Genomic DNA, 15,842 nt, shown 5'->3' on the forward strand with positions numbered 1-15,842 from the left:
ATTTCTCATGTTACACTGATTATTCTTGGTTCTCCAAAATCATTTTTAATGAAGATGGAATAAATTTCCATCTTTCCTCCCAGTTTTAAGATACACATAACCCCTAGTAGTAATAATCATTGGTTTAACTTTCTGGCGGTGTTTGAATCATAATCTTCTAAGAAAGGGTTCAAGTATTGGACCGGATAATGCTGTTCCCGTGATTTATTTATTTTTTCTTTAAACAGAATGTCTACCACCAGGCTGATGCATGTGTAATTTATAACATTTAACAAATGCAAAGAATCCATAAGAGGTCGTGTATGCCTTCTAATCTTATCTCATGGCACATTTTAATTTTAACTGGAGAGCTAGTGGATTCAAATAATATTATATAATAATATTTTATGTAAAAGAAAAGGAGTACTTGTGGCACCTTAGAGACTAACCAATTTATTTGAGCATAAGCTTTCGTGAGCTACAGCTCACTTCATCTGATGCATAAAAGTGGAAAATGGATTTTATGCATCAGATGAAGTGAGCTGTAGCTCACAAAACCTTATGCTCAAATAAATTGGTTAGTCTCTAAGGTGCCACAAGTACTCCTTTTCTTTTTGCGAATACAGACTAACACGGCTGCTACTCTGAAACCTGTCAATATTTTATATGTTTAGAACGCTGAGTTCCAGAGACAACACAAAAAGAAAGTAGAGGGTGAATTGTCCGCAGAAGTATGAGCATTCTGAACATATTTCATGCTGTTAGTAGGTGCAGCAATGTGGCTTACCTTTTGAACAAAAATACATTGATATACATAGCCCCCCCAAAAAAGATTAGAAACAAGGAAAAGAGTGATCCTGCCAAGCTAATAATATAGAGCTAAACATTACACAAATTAGAAATAAACAACTAGTTCTTTTCTGTTCAGTACATAGGCCCTTCTAAGGTGAGGGAAAATGTATCTTGTCATTTCCTTGTACTTTGTTTTCAGTGCTTGTATTTCAATATCTTTTCTGGATCTTAAATAACTCAATATCTAGGTCTTTGTAGCGAGGAAACTTGGTAGCACAGATGTTAGTTTTACTCTAGTATTCCCAATGGTAAAGTTGCCTCCAATTTGGCATGTATTATTAATAAAAGGTGCTAAATAAATAAATCATAGAAGCAATTAAAGTAATGAAAATAAATGCTAAACAACCATTGCTGAGAACTGGGCTTAAGTATCGTTACTTCATTAGCTATGGGTTTTAAAACAATGCTAAGTAGATGTTCTACTTGTTTTGCTAGTCAGTGCAATTGGAATCTCAGTCATTTGATTCAATTCCTCAGTTGCTCGTATGACCAAGTGTTGGTTCCTATTGATAACAGTCAGCATCATAGTAACTCTCCAGCACTCTGAACCACCATAACATTTACTTAAGACTTTAAAACTTCAGAGAACAAGGCACATGCAAGTATCCTGGAGCACAATCTGCATCACCTTCCAAGTGTGAGGTTCTTAACACACAACTCAGCATTTCAATGAAGAACTCCAAATTATTTGGTGTGAAGAATACTGTTATTTAAAACTTTTTTAAAGCATATTTACAATTGTACCTATTCTAATCATGTCCTACTCTAATCAGTACACTGGTATAGCTGGAGTAGTCTTGTTTTGAAATTCTGGGCCGCACCTTAAGGATATGCCTATGCTGCAGTTGAAGGTGTTGTTGCAGCTCAGGTAGGCATACCTATGCCAGCTTTAATCTAACAAACATGTCTAAAAATAGTGAAGATGTGACAGCAGTCACTTCAATGGGAGCTATACAAATTGGCCTGGGCCCTGTGTACATGCTTGCGTTGCTAGCCCATACTGCAGTTTGTACCACCATTTCTTCACTCCTCTTTTTAGTAATGCTCGCTAGATTAAAGCTTGAGCTGCAGTCATGCCTTTATTTGTAGGGCAGATATACCCTAAGAGTCATGGCACAGAACTTTCGCAGCCCGAAAGTGTGTGTGTGTGTGGACAGGTGTTATAATGGCTTTGTTACCTTTGCATTCTGTCAATTCTGGGATGCTCTGGGGCCCAAGGAGCCTCCAGAATAATTTTAAATTTTAAATAAAAGTCAGTCCCCATCTGCATATGGACCCACAAAATTTGTACAGTGGTACATGCTGTGGTCACACTCCTGGCCGGCCTCTCACACTGCTAAAAGGTCTTGCTTAGAGGTTCTCATAAAACAGCTTGAGGCTTGTCTTCTTCAGTTCCTGTGACTTGGAAATTTTCCTCTGGCCAGATCAAGGGCTTTTAGAGTTCCTTTAAGCTATTCTAGCCCTTCTTATTTGGCATAAACAGGATGGAGCAGTGGTTAGAATCACCCTATGTGGTTAGAAGTGGTATGATGCTAGCCTGGTTTTCAAAGATGCTGAGCACACCCATCTCCCATTAACTTCAGTGGTAGATGAGATTGCTCATGTCATAATGTTTCACCCATTCTTTATGTATTAATGAGTGGGATTTTCAAAGCACTCAGCACTGTGCTAACTCTACTCTTTTTAAATCAACAGGAGCTGAGTTAAGTCACCGCTGAGTACTTTTTAAATTCCCACCCATGCTGTACAATGAACCATGTGTAGGTCCACATGACATTTTTTTTTTTTTGATGAACCGGAATATCCGGAGATTCGCTATGCATACCATTGCCTCACTTCCTTATGCACATGGCACTATTCATTATGTCAGCATGAGAATCAGAGGGTTTATCACCTCTCTGTGAACATGGTCCAGAATTTGGCAGATACGTGCAGATTATTTCAGGGAATGTAGTTAGAATCAGTCCAGTGAAGTCAATAGGATCTGAGTTAGGTCAATGCTATGTTCTTTTGAAAATCCCAATCTATTGATCTTTGTTATTGGCTTACTGTGGCTCTGACTGCTCCCAGTTTTTTCCTTACAAGATATTATTTATGAAAGCTGTGTAGAAAACGATCCCTCTCACAGATTTTTTTTTCTGCTGCTGGGATTGGTTGGAAACTTTTCATCATGCACAGATGGATGTGTACCACCTCTCCCTTTTTGTAGTATACACATGTTCACTTTCAGAGCCAGAACTTGGTCTTGAATGTTTATATTGTTGTGAGGGATTTGGTGATTCTATGCAATAGCCCTGTCTTCTGGCATGGACTTGGAAGGCTTTTTATCCTTCCGCTAGAGGCTATTTCAGGATAAGTAGACAGCCTGCACTGTATCTTTTTATTCAATCACTTCTGTACACTGAGTGCCAGTAGTATTTTCACAATAGCACTTATGATAAGGGAAAAGTAAACATGAATGGGCTGCTGACAATTTATTGATACTTCTGGTTGTGTTGATCAAGAGCCCTGGCAGCACAGTGGTTCTGCCTGGCCTGTGTTGTGAACAGCCAGTGTCCTTCCACATCCTTTCTGAGCTAGCCATTTCTTCTCCTCAGGGATAAAATGAGAGTTGGTGACTTAAGGATGAAATAAACAAGAGCTAAGATGGCTTGTCAGTGTTGAGCCTTGTCCTGACAGCTGCCTCAGCAGAATGCATTTAATAAATTGTGATCGACAAAATACTTGAAAGCTACAGCTTGAAGTTGAAATCAAGGTGTATGGGGAAGTGGATAGGATAACATTAGAATAGCCTTATAGTACAGAGAGCTGTCCTGAATCACATAACTGCTTTTAAATTGGAAAAACGTTTAACAGTGGGAAAACCTGGATGGTCATGGTACAGTTATCATTAAGGCCATTCTTATAATTGTGCCTCCATCTCAGCAACTTTGTGCAATATTCTGTTACTTGATCAGATTTAATGTAGCAATTAATTCAGTGTTAAAGAGAGAATCTAAATTCCAGATCTTAATATCCATGAACTTTGGGGAAGTCCAGATCCAAACTCTGAAGTTTTGTGATCATTTCTAATATTAATACAATCCTTATCAATGTATCTCATTGTAATAGGTTAGTTCTTATCAACATCATAAATCTGAGTGATGTTAAGTATAGAATTAAAATTACAGGAGAGAAACAGAAAAGGAAAACATCATCATTGTAGAGACCGCAGGGTCAGAATACTACTGCATTATCTGAGACACAAAACTTTCTCACTTCATCTTTCTCCTCTCTCGATAGCATCCATCCCTCTCTCAGACATCAGATTATCTGGTCATAAGCATCACTTAAACTTCAGCTGCTAAATTATAATCTTATAATAAGTTCTTTGGCTATTTGACTTTGCACTTTACCCACTCATCAACTTGTACTGGGCTATGTCAAATTAGGAAAGAGATGGCTCAGTTATGCAACTGGGAGAAGGGCCAGTGCCACTTGCATGGGGGAACAGGTATGAGTGAGGTGGTAGGTTTGTTAAATAGCTGGTTGGAAGGAGGCCTGTCGTTGTTACTGATGGGAGTGTGGGAGATGAGGGGGGATAGCAGGCAGACTACATTAAATAACTAGGAGAGGGGTTTGATAAGTTAGTAAGTTTTAAACCGCAGCCCAGTTTTCCCACTTTTTAATCATAATTTAAATGTAGTGGCCTGAATTTTCAAAAGTGACTAGACTTTTATGTTCCCAACCTGAGACACCTTAAAGGGGGCCTAATTTCAAAAGGTGGATGCTCAGAAATTTCTGAAAACAATACCTCTTTTAAAGTGTCTCTACCGTGGTAGCCAAAAATAGAGGTTCTCAAAGATAATTTTGTAAATTTAGGCCAGTATCTTTTCCTTAATTGCTTAGAGAAGATATATTTACTATAGCACAAGCATGTGGGAATACACTACAATATTTTTATATAATCCCTGAGGTGATTTTCAGAGTGTTTCTGTTCAAATTTGGTTGTAAAAATAACTCCCACAGAATGTTGCTATAGTGTTTCCAACTGTAGAATGCTGTGACAGTAAGCAGATAGCAAATAGTCTGTTAAGCTTTATAGATTGCAATCATCATACTCCAGTACCAGTTGATGCATCTGTTGGTGTCCATTCTGTTTCATATTTGCATTTAAATTCCTATGGAACAAAGAGAAGATAAAGAGGAAAACAAATGATGCTTATTTGTTGTTCTGTTGAACTCCAACTATATACTATAACTTTGAGAAGGAAAACCTCAGGGGGAAAAAAATCCTATGTATTCTTTACAAAACATCATATGCCCATTCAGTCATTAACAGTCTCAAAATCCCTGAGGCTTTAGTGAAGACATAAATAAGCAAGGAATAACTCAAAATACATTGAAACCCAAGGAAAAAAATGCACAATATGATTGTAATTTGTGTCAATATTTTTAGTTCACACAGAATACATTATAATGCTTTTCTTCACCTTACACACATTGCTGATACATGTAGAAATATTGTCTGCATTTATTTACTTTTAAAATATTGCTCCTTTTTCATCTATTGTTGTAGTTCTAATGTGTTTTCTCTGTCACAGTGCACAGCATGAACTTGTAATACATTTAGGTATATCTGTCTTACATCCAAGGTAATTCTTCAGGCTGTTATGAACTACCTGGTTTGTGGGAAGCCTGGCAACAGTCCTTTGGGTTAAATCCAGTCCACCAACAGATAAATGTGTATACTCTGTAAAATGTAGTGCATGGAGGGGGAGAAGGGGCGTGGGTGTGTGTGTATGTACACAAGTGCAGCAGCTTCCCTAAAAAATAAAATGCCTACATATTGGTGGATGCACACCATTATACAGGAGAGCTGGAGTCGGCCATTGTGGTGAAAAAGTCAAGCCCTACTGTTGCTCATCCCTCTGCTCCCAGCCCTTGCTTCAAAGATGTATTGACCCATAATTAAGGCTGCGAGTTGGTCATGAAAGTCATGGATTCTGTGACTTCTGCAGTGGCCAGTGCTGGCTCAGGGTCTTCCCGACTCGGGCAGCCCCTGGGCTAGCTGCAGCAGTTTGGGTGTGGGGGAGGGGGCTCAGGGCTAGGGCAGGGGGTTGGAGGGTGCAGGGGGGCTCTTACCTCGGTTTGGGGGGGCTCCCAGTTCCCATTGGCATAGCTCTACAGCTCTTAGGCGGAGAGGCATGGGGGCTCTGCATGCTACCTGCATGCCCCACCCCTGCAGCTCCCATTGGCTGCAATTTCTGGCCAATGGGAGCTGCGCAGGCGGTGCTTGTGGCGGGAGCAGCACACAGAGCCCCCTGGCACCTCTGCCGACTAGGAGCTGCAGGGACATGAGGAGCTGGCTAGGGAGTCTGCCAGCCCCGCCAACTCTCCCCCCACCCCCAGCACCAGCAGGCTTCCAGGCCACCTCCCCCAGCACCCATGTTACCCCCAGACCGCTCCCCCCCCCCAGAGCAGCTGAGGCCCCCTGCCCAAGTCTTAGATAGAGGTGTAGAGTAAAAATCATAGACAGGTCACAGGCCGTGCATTTTTATTTACTGCTCATGACCTGTCCATGATTTTTACTAAAAATACCTGTGATTGAAATGTAGCTTTACCCATAACTACTAATGGCTCTTATTAATGAGGAAGGGCATTCTTCTTGGAAGACCTGGGTCAGTTACTGGTACATGTTGTATAAGTGTTGTAGATGGAGAGACAGAAAGCATGACTCTTATTAATGTAAATGAGATTTAATTAGTACTTCCACAAGGAAGGATGGTCTAGTGATTAAGGTGCTAACCAAGGACTTGGGAGACCTGGCCCCGCTCTGGCTCCTACACACTCCAATGGGAGCTGCAGGGGCGGATGGGTGCCTCCGCGTGTCTCTGCATAGGAGCTGGAGAAGGGACATGCCACTACTTCCACGAGCCACTTGAGGTAAGTGCTGCTCAGAGCCTGCACCTCCTGAGCCTCTCCCCATGCCCAAACCCTCTGCTGCAGGCCTGATCCCCCTCCTGCCCTCCGAAACCCTTGGTCCCAGACCAGAGCACACACCTATACCCCAAACTCCTCATCCCCAGCCCTACCAGGGCTGGCCCACAACATTTTGTAAGTTTTCCTCCAGCTCAGTTCACCACATGGTAAGGCCAGCCCTGAGCCCCACCCCAGAGCCCGCACCCCCTCCTGCACCCCAACCCCAATTTTGTGAGCATTCATGGCCCGCCATACAATTTCTATTCCCCGATGTGGCCCTTGGGTCAAAAAGTTTGCCCACACTTGACCTAGATAGAGGGCAGGATTTAGTTCTTAAATTTTACCGAACCTAAATAAAGATGCATATATTGTTTTCTTTTTTATAGTGTTACATTTTCACTGTCATTTAAAACAGTCACCCATTAAAGAGAGAATTAACTTCTTTGGGTCTGATTCTTCCACCTTTCATTGCTTGGGCATTGTTTTTTCCTGACTGTGAATGGTGTATCTTTATTTTTAAGTCCAAGATTGCATGTTTTATCAACTCCATGAGTCACAGACTAGAAGCTGTAATCTAAATTCCCATTCGTAGATCTTATATGAGATGGGAAGAGTGATGGCTGAGTGGGTGGATAAGTAACAGCAGGTGTAGGGTGGGGAGAGATAATGACAATATCACAAAATCTGACAAATTTTCAAAAAATCATGTTTTAATTAAAATACACTGTGAGTCATCTGTGACTTTTCCCAAAACTTTTTGTGACAGACTCAGCAACTTATTCATTGCTTAATAACTTACATAAACAAGTTAAAAATGAACATTAATTTTTGACTGAGGACAGTATCTCACACTCAGAATTAGAAAGGAGATACTGAGTCATCTTGATACAGCTAACATTTTGATAGCAGTCTTTTTTTGGGGGTGGGGGGTGTTAATGTAATTCTTTGTTAATAAAACCTCATTCTGAAAATCACAAAATCCTAAAAAGGGGGCAAAATGGATATTGCCTCAGCAGGTGACAGTAATATCACCGGATGATATATTATTTATGGGAAATACGAGCCTGTCAAACAAGATTTCTGTTAGAGAGAACTAGACAAAAGCTTTATCCTGTAATTTTGAAAGCTGAGTGCCAATAAGATTCAACATCTGCCCCTTTGCATTGTTTGTGTTACCATCAGTATATCAACAATTATCATTTCAATTGCAAGTGTAGGGGGAAAACAATCGTCTCTCACATACCACTATGTGGCAACATTTAATGGCTATCACTGCACTTGAAGAAGTGAATGTTGAGTTTCATATGGCACCTATTATACATATCAAAGGCTTCCCTATCCCAGCACTGATAGTAGAAGTGTCTGTGGATATTTCATCACATGAGCCTCTATCTCTGAAACATGTAAGTCCACTTTTTGTGCAACTCAGATTGCAACTTCCCAGCAAGCAGACAGTAAATGTAGGCTTTCAGGCTCTCTGCAGGTCACTCTCATTTATTTTATTTTGTCCCTTGTTTGAGAGAACAGCCTCTCCATTTTTCCATGAATGCCTCAGCATTTATGTTGGAACTGTCACAATGCTCCATTTTTGCTGACAATATCTCTTAAATTAAAATGAATACAATCTGATCAAAAATTGCTAACATCACTTTATTCCTTTACTCACAAAGGAAGAAGCAGAATGGTACTTGGCAGATAATTTCCGCTTCAGTGCCTGCTGATGCCTACTGCTTGAAATGCTTGGTAGTTCCAGTGGGATAAAGCTGGATCTATTTGTAGAAAATGGACAGTTCTCATCATTTCAGATGGAAAATGTGTGTTTATTTTAAAGGAATCTTTCCTCCTTGTGTGCACCGAAGTGCATTACTTTGTACTTGTGAGTCTGCATGACTGTGAGGGTCAAAAGAGGTTTAATACAGGTCAGTACACTGGCTTGCTTCCTCTGAGGCCTATGTTTGTCTGCACTGCATTAAGCTAAAACTGAAGTGAGTATGTGCTCTTAGTTTAATAAAGAATGGACAATGAGGATATTATAATCTATTTATAAGTTGGCACCATTTTTCGCTTTTTGTTTCGCTTAGATTTCAAGCCTGTGATAAAAGGCACTGGGGAGATACTGACTGAAGTCAGCCTACACATGAAGGTGATTTGGTAGCCATTGCAAGATCCAGTGGTTCCAAGAGTTATTAGCACACACTAGTCCTATTTTCTTCTTGCAGGAACCTAACATCTTTAGTATTTTGGTAACATCTTGGCTGACTCATCTCTACTCTGAACTCTCCAGATGTAGAGGTGTAGAATATTAACACATATCCCAAAAAATGAAGGCAAATGTAGATTTCTCTTGACCATCTCAGTCTAGCTTGTGCTGCAGTGTTTTTAACCTATTCATTTAAATGTTGATAATGGTCATGGATAAGTTCCCTGAATGGCATCAGTAATCACATACAGTATTTACTGTATATTGTCCACTTCTAAATTTTGAGTTTGCAGATCTCCTGGGCATCTTTCTACTGCTTTTGGCAAGCTCTGTTAATGTCAGTTCCTCCTCTACAGTTGGGGAGGGAACATTTGGCATAGATTTTTTTTGCAACTGGTTAACAAAGCAATACAAAACTCCACTGTGGACTATTCATTTCTGCAGTCTGTGCTTCACTAAATTCTCCCCATTAATCTAATAATTAAGATATTGCTCTTTGCAGGTATAAGGGTGTGTCTTGGAGCACTACTTGATGTAAAAGCACTAGTCTGATTACTATTTTAAATAGCTTTTGTACAGATAGTGGGATAACCATACAAAAGGCTTTAGGATGAGGAATTGTGTAGCAGAGATATTAAAGAAAGTGCAAGTACCCTAAACCTAGCTATAGTTTCTACTTCAAACTCCAGCTTCTCTTATTAAACCTAAGTATAATTCCATTGATTGTAACAAAGCTGCTATTTTATTTTTTTAAGGCTGAAATTATGAAATCTTAATACTGAACCAGAGCCAATAGCAGTGAATGGTTTGCTTACCCACAACTGTGGAAATAGCTGTGGGAGAGGGTCTGGGAAAGAGGAAGACTCTGCAAGATTTCCATTGTTGAGTTTCCTTCAAATTCTTCTGGTGGTGGAGGGTTAAGGTCATCTCCCTTTCCTCTTTAGGAAGTGTGAATAGGTCTGGCCCCAAGCCCTACAGATAATGGGTTTTAGCCCATGAAAGCTTATGCCCAAATAAATTTGTTAGTCTCTAAGGTGCCACAAGGACTCCTCATTGTTTTTGTTGATGCAGACTAACACGGCTGCCACTCTGAAGATAGTGGGGACTGATTCTCTAGAGGCACAGTGTATCTGCACAGCCCAATTCCATTAGAACCATGCTACCAGGACTTTCCCAGCCAGTAGCTGCCCCAGGATCCTTATTAATGGGGGTGTCACGTTCCGAGGTGCACCAAAAGGCATATTTTTTACAAAGATTATTACAATAATGTGGGGTGTAAATTCAGGGGTTTTCTCGGTCACAGGCCTCAAGTGGGGGATGGTGGCCGTTGAAGTTTCTCACTCCTTCTTTCACATAAGAATGGCAAGATCTGTTCTTGAAGAGTCCCTTCTTGTAAGGATCTAGGAGCATGATCAGTCCCAAAGTTTTTCCTTTGATGTGGCCAACATCTGTGCTGTATGGGGAGATATTTATGGATATATCAAGGCTATTCCTTCAGTGTACGTCTTCATTACAGAGTTAACTTGGCACTTATTCAGGTGTTGCCACTAACTTCCCTCCCTTCCACACACAAAACCATCTTACCCAAGTTTATGGGTGCTTTCAATCTGGACTCATTGGCCTAGCTGGGAAAGTACGTTAGTTTTAGCCTGGGCACCACTTTCACTTAGGCTGATAACCCACCCACATTGCAGTGAAGATGCAGGGTATATCACTCAAGTGCTGGTAGTTCTCCAGAGCCTTTTCACAATTCCCTGGAAGTCCTAGTGACACACACATGGGAATGCAGCAGTAGTAAGGACAAAGTAACTTGATATGGCTTTGCAGAGTGGCTGTTTACCCCAGAGCTAGGCTAATCTGGGTATTCAGACCCAGGTACTGCTTGCCTGTGTTACCTCTCTAGTGAAGACTGACCTTCGGAGACATGCATGTATTTATATGGATAATGCCTGTTAACGCTAATCTGAATAATGCATGTGCCTGCACTCTTGAATGTGAGAATAGAGCCTAATATTTTTACTAGTCCTTGGAAAATGGAGATGCAAACGAAGAGATTTTCTTTCTTTTTCTAACAGTTACATAGTGTTTTCACATGCTGCTAATTACTTTGTTCTGTACAACCGTTGCAAGCAATGCACTTGGAAAATCTGACTTCTGGCACAACAAGATTAATATTGATAATATTTACCAGCAGTTTAGGACAGTATGAAAATTCATGTAAAATTATTTCCAAGTCCCATTTTGATGCAGTGGTGGATCAGAAGTCTTCATTTGTAATTTTTCTAAAATGTGCCTTTTATGAATGGGAAAGGGTGAAAAAGTGGCACATCTGTAACTGATTTCAATGAGCTGCCAAAGTTACTTGAACTAACACTAGTGACTTGTTTCCTGTGGTGTTTTTAATAATTTCATTACTATTTTGGAAAGTGTCTTCAAATATTGAATTGTGGATTTATTTATTTTTTTAAGAAAAAATGTGGGTTGTGTGGATAGCAGAAAAGAAGAGGATACAATTCTGAGTTCTCTTCTAGAAAATAATGCTATTTGCAACTTACTGGAACAATACAGCACATAAATATGAAGAAGCAAGCTGTTTTTAGTTTAATTGGCTTGGTGAATGTAGTTCAGAGAAGCAGAGAAGTGAATAACTACAACTCTGGTTCCAAGGACAAGAAAAGATCAAACAACACATCATAAAGAAAATGTAAAATAGAACACAATAGAATAAAACACCAGAACAGGTAATTCTATCACTTAAGGAAAATAGAAGAAAAGAACAGTTGCATAGGCCATTTTTGGTGTAAAATCAGAATAGATCAAGTGGCATGTTGTATTAAAAAGCAGAGCAACTCATTTTTTGTGGTCGTTTTTTATTTCTACCTGTCACCATCAGATTTTCCTCTAATTCTTCGAAGTCACCAATTGCATATAGAGAGCATGAGTTCTCTGGTTGAAAGTACAAAACATTTAATTTTTATTTAATATTTTTGATCCAAAACATTAGAGCAGGATAAGACAACGAAGTGACGACAACATGAAAACAACATAGAGATGGGCCGGAAGCAGAAACCCAGATCCAAACTTCCTTTTACTTTGTAGAAGTTTTGATCCAGAATCTGAATATTGTGGTTTGGGCCCATCTCTGCAAAAACATAAGTGATCAATGATAATAAAAACCAACCAAATCAAACACTGATGAAAATTAAATATTGGCTAAGGGGAAGAGAAGGGAGAGTATAAAGATTAATGAGTAGGGGACCAAAGCCCTTAGTGATACAAACTAAAAGATGTTGAAAAGAAAGGTTATGATTCCAGCTTATTCTGAGCAGAAAAGTTAAGAAGAAAAGAAGTGCCAAGTCAGAAGCAGCCACACGTGCCAGGATGATGAAGAGGAAGATAGTGATCCACAGCGATGAATGCAGCTAAATTGAAAAGGACAAGAACAGGCATGAGACCTTTGGAGTTAGCCACAAGCATAGCATTAGTTAGGGCTGTCTTGGAAAAGGCAGTAGCAGTCAGGCCATCACAAGGAGGAAGCATTACAGAACATGTTGCCTTCCCACCTTCCATGCAGGCTCCATCACATTCTGCAACTGGCTGTGGTATGAATTGGAACCACACCGTTGAGCAGCGTCTCTCTCTCTCTGACCTGCAGCAGCCATTCAGCAGTGCTTCCAGAAGCTGCTGGCCACCTTGCAAGCAAATGGGGAGGGAGGTATAAAGGGGAGAATAAAAGCTATTGTAGCTCCTTTCTTCTTGCTTTCCTATTGGCCAGTGAGATCCTAAGCGGGCTGTAAGATGGGTGTGTCATTGACTCCACCTGGGCCCAATTAGAGAACGGGATGCCTAGCGCAGATGTTCCCCTCCTCACCAGTCAGCCAAAGAGTAGTCTCAATGGTGGCTGAGAATGGGAGGATCTGGTCAGATTCCCACCACAACCTTGGGAAAAAACCTACAGATCAACTGTAATGGGGGTAGGGAAGGAATGAGATCAATATTCTGAAGATGGTGGGTGAGGAGCAGCGGCACAGAAGCAATTTGCTCTGTATGCGGGAGCAGGCAGAGGCTAGACTGGAGCTAGGATAACTGTTTGGAGACAGGAGACTAAAAGGAAATTTTAGGAAACAAAAAGCTAACTTGTTTTATATTAATTATTTAAACAAAGAGTTGGTAGAAAAATATTATGGAAATTCAGTTTTGCAAGCATGGAATCTGTTAATAGGTGGGTTGAGGGAGGGCTCAGGAAACCTGGTTCGGAGTTATATTATAATTATTTAAATATAGTTATATTTAGTGCTTGTTAGCAGAGAATTCTTGTGGAGGTACAGTATATAACCTCTAGCTCCAGTAAACCTATTGTAGGAACAGATAGCGTTGTAGAAGTAAATCTTCAGGGGAGATTGGAATGAGGACAAGGGTGGCTTGGCAAACTGGTACTAAGAAGGTAATCCATGTGGAGAGTGTTGACATGGTGACTAAGATCTGTGAATAACAGGAAGGTATAAAATGAAGCATAGCAAGTTCATGTGTAGTGTACTTTTCCTAGACATGGGTGAGGCATGTGGGATAGGGACTAAAATTAAGCATAATGACTTATGCGTTTACTTACAAAAGATTTTTTTTCTTTTTAGAAGACCAGTGATTGTAGGTCAAAGTCTACTCTATCCTTCCTGATAATTGCAAAATCCATTACTGTCCCTTTGAGATGTTTTTTATAAAACACTGTATTAAATCTGAAAAAAGCTTAATAAGTATATTAGTTAGAACAATAGTCCTCATGAGGATGTTTGATTCTGAGCATAGCAGCTAGAGATAACCCTAAATGCAATTAGGTTTAACTCCCTGTGAGTGTCAAAGGAAGGTAATACCCACAGAGACTTCCCAACAAATGACATTATTTTTAAAAAGTGTCTCAACATTTAAATTATTCTTTCCTCTGGGTATCAGTAACAAAACCTTTGTTAAGAATTGTTGGAGAAACAGAGCCTTGGATAACGCACAGTGTAAAATTATTTTTGAAAAATTTGTTTTAGATGTTTCACATCAAAAAGATGGATGGCTCTGCTTCTGCGGGGGAACAGTTTGTTGTTCTCTTCTGTAGTCTTTGTAATTGTAAGGATCAAAACTCCCAAGGTGGCCAGAGATAAAGACAAAATAGTGATTTCACTAAACATATAGGAATTTATAAAAGGCAATGTGATCCAATGTTGATGATTTTTTCTCTGCTTGTATCTGAAATAAAAACAAAAGCTTTTATTAAACAAAAGATCCCAGACATTAAACTTCATAAATCCTGTTCCTATTCTAGCATATAGTGTAATAGACACTGTTAGATTACAAACCACTAAAATTGCTTAATTTTATTATCTGTACTGTAGTGCCCACATCAGAACTATTGCATTGTACTGGGGATTTTGGCATTGATATTCAAAACAAATAGTCCCAATAACAACAAAATTACATGTTTCAGAGTAACAGCCGTGTTAGTCTGTATTCGCAAAAAGAAAAGGAGGACTTGTGGCACCTTAGAGACTAACCAATTTATTTGAGCATAAGCTTTCGTGAGCTACAGCTCACTTCATCGGATGCATGTGATCGATGAAGTGAGCTGTAGCTCACGAAAGCTTATGCTCAAATAAATTGGTTAGTCTCTAAGGTGCCACAAGTACTCCTTTTCTTTTAACAAAATTACATGTACACCCCCGTGCAAAAAACTCCACCCTCCCAAACACTTCTAAAATAACCCATTACATATGTTTGCAGGGTTGTTGTAGCTGTGTTTGTTGGTATGGTGTGGTCTAAATGCTTTATTGGCACTTGTCTGGCACAATCTGCATAACTCACACATTGCTCAGCTGCTTGTGGGTAGTATGGCCATCCCAAATCCACGCCAATAAAAACTTTGTGCCACAGTACGCCGTCATGTATATTCTCTCTCTCTGTGGGACATAAATATCATCTTTATCTGTGTGGACTAAATATACATCCCACTGCTTCCACATGTTGGTGCATAAATTGCATGCACATGTGTATGTGTTTTGCAGGTGCCTATACTTTCATGCAGACATTTGAACCTTTGTGAGTTTACAAAGGTTAGAAATTTTAAAGTGTGCAAGCAGGTGTTTGCATGGTAAAATATATTAGTGAGCACAGATGGTAGCTGAGAAGGGAGTCGGCCGAAAACATGGTCCTAAAAGCGCATAAAACTGGGCACTCTTTTTCATGTTCAGTAATTTTGCCCTTCCCATAAAAGGCATGTATTGCCTTGTAGCCTGTTTTCCATCTAGAACAGTGGTGGCCAACCTGTGGGCTACACACAGCACGTCAGGATAATCCGCTGGCGGGCTGCCAGACAGTTTGTTTACATTTGCACGGCTGCCCGCAGCTCCCAGTGGCCGCGTTTCGCCGTTCCTGGTCTATGGGAGCTGCGGGAAGCGGCCGCTTCTGTATTTATGTATTTATATTCATGTCTCTGTCTAGATACCAGGTTACAGATGCTATATAACACCAAGTGTATGCACTAAACAAACCTATTTGAAATCTTTTTTCCCCTTACATTTTAATATTGCATCTTTTGGGTAATCATTTGTACCACTGAAAAGAACAAATGTGCTATGAATTATTGGCAGTTTACCTGTTCTGTGACTGCTAAAAATAAGCTATCAGGATTAATATTCAATAAGGACCCCGCTTTCTAGATTTCTAAATGCCTCCTTAGCTTGACTACAATTTTTATGGTATTATTCATAGCTTTTTACTTGCAATGGAGTGCCCTTGAAAAATCTACAATATTTTTCTCCCTGCTTCAAAATCAAAAGTCAGTCTCATCAAAGATAAAACTGAACTGATT

General features: G+C 40.0%; 1 protein-coding gene and 1 long non-coding RNA gene across 7 annotated transcripts in view; one reads left to right on the top strand and one right to left on the bottom strand.

Moving 5' to 3' along the window:
• TENM2 (teneurin transmembrane protein 2) overlaps window positions 1-15,842 on the top strand; it is a 2,093,216-nt gene that overhangs the window by 1,565,144 nt on the left and 512,230 nt on the right. The window lies entirely within an intron of this gene.
• LOC125640913 (uncharacterized) overlaps window positions 14,745-15,842 on the bottom strand; it is a 54,395-nt gene continuing 53,297 nt past the window's right edge. The window contains exon 5 of the long non-coding RNA XR_007357936.2: window positions 14,745-14,931. This is a non-coding gene — a long non-coding RNA (uncharacterized LOC125640913). The remainder of the gene's footprint in view (window positions 14,932-15,842) is intronic.

This window comes from Caretta caretta, chromosome 8, assembly GCF_965140235.1.
Source record: "Caretta caretta isolate rCarCar2 chromosome 8, rCarCar1.hap1, whole genome shotgun sequence".
Taxonomy (NCBI): Eukaryota; Metazoa; Chordata; order Testudines; family Cheloniidae; genus Caretta; species Caretta caretta.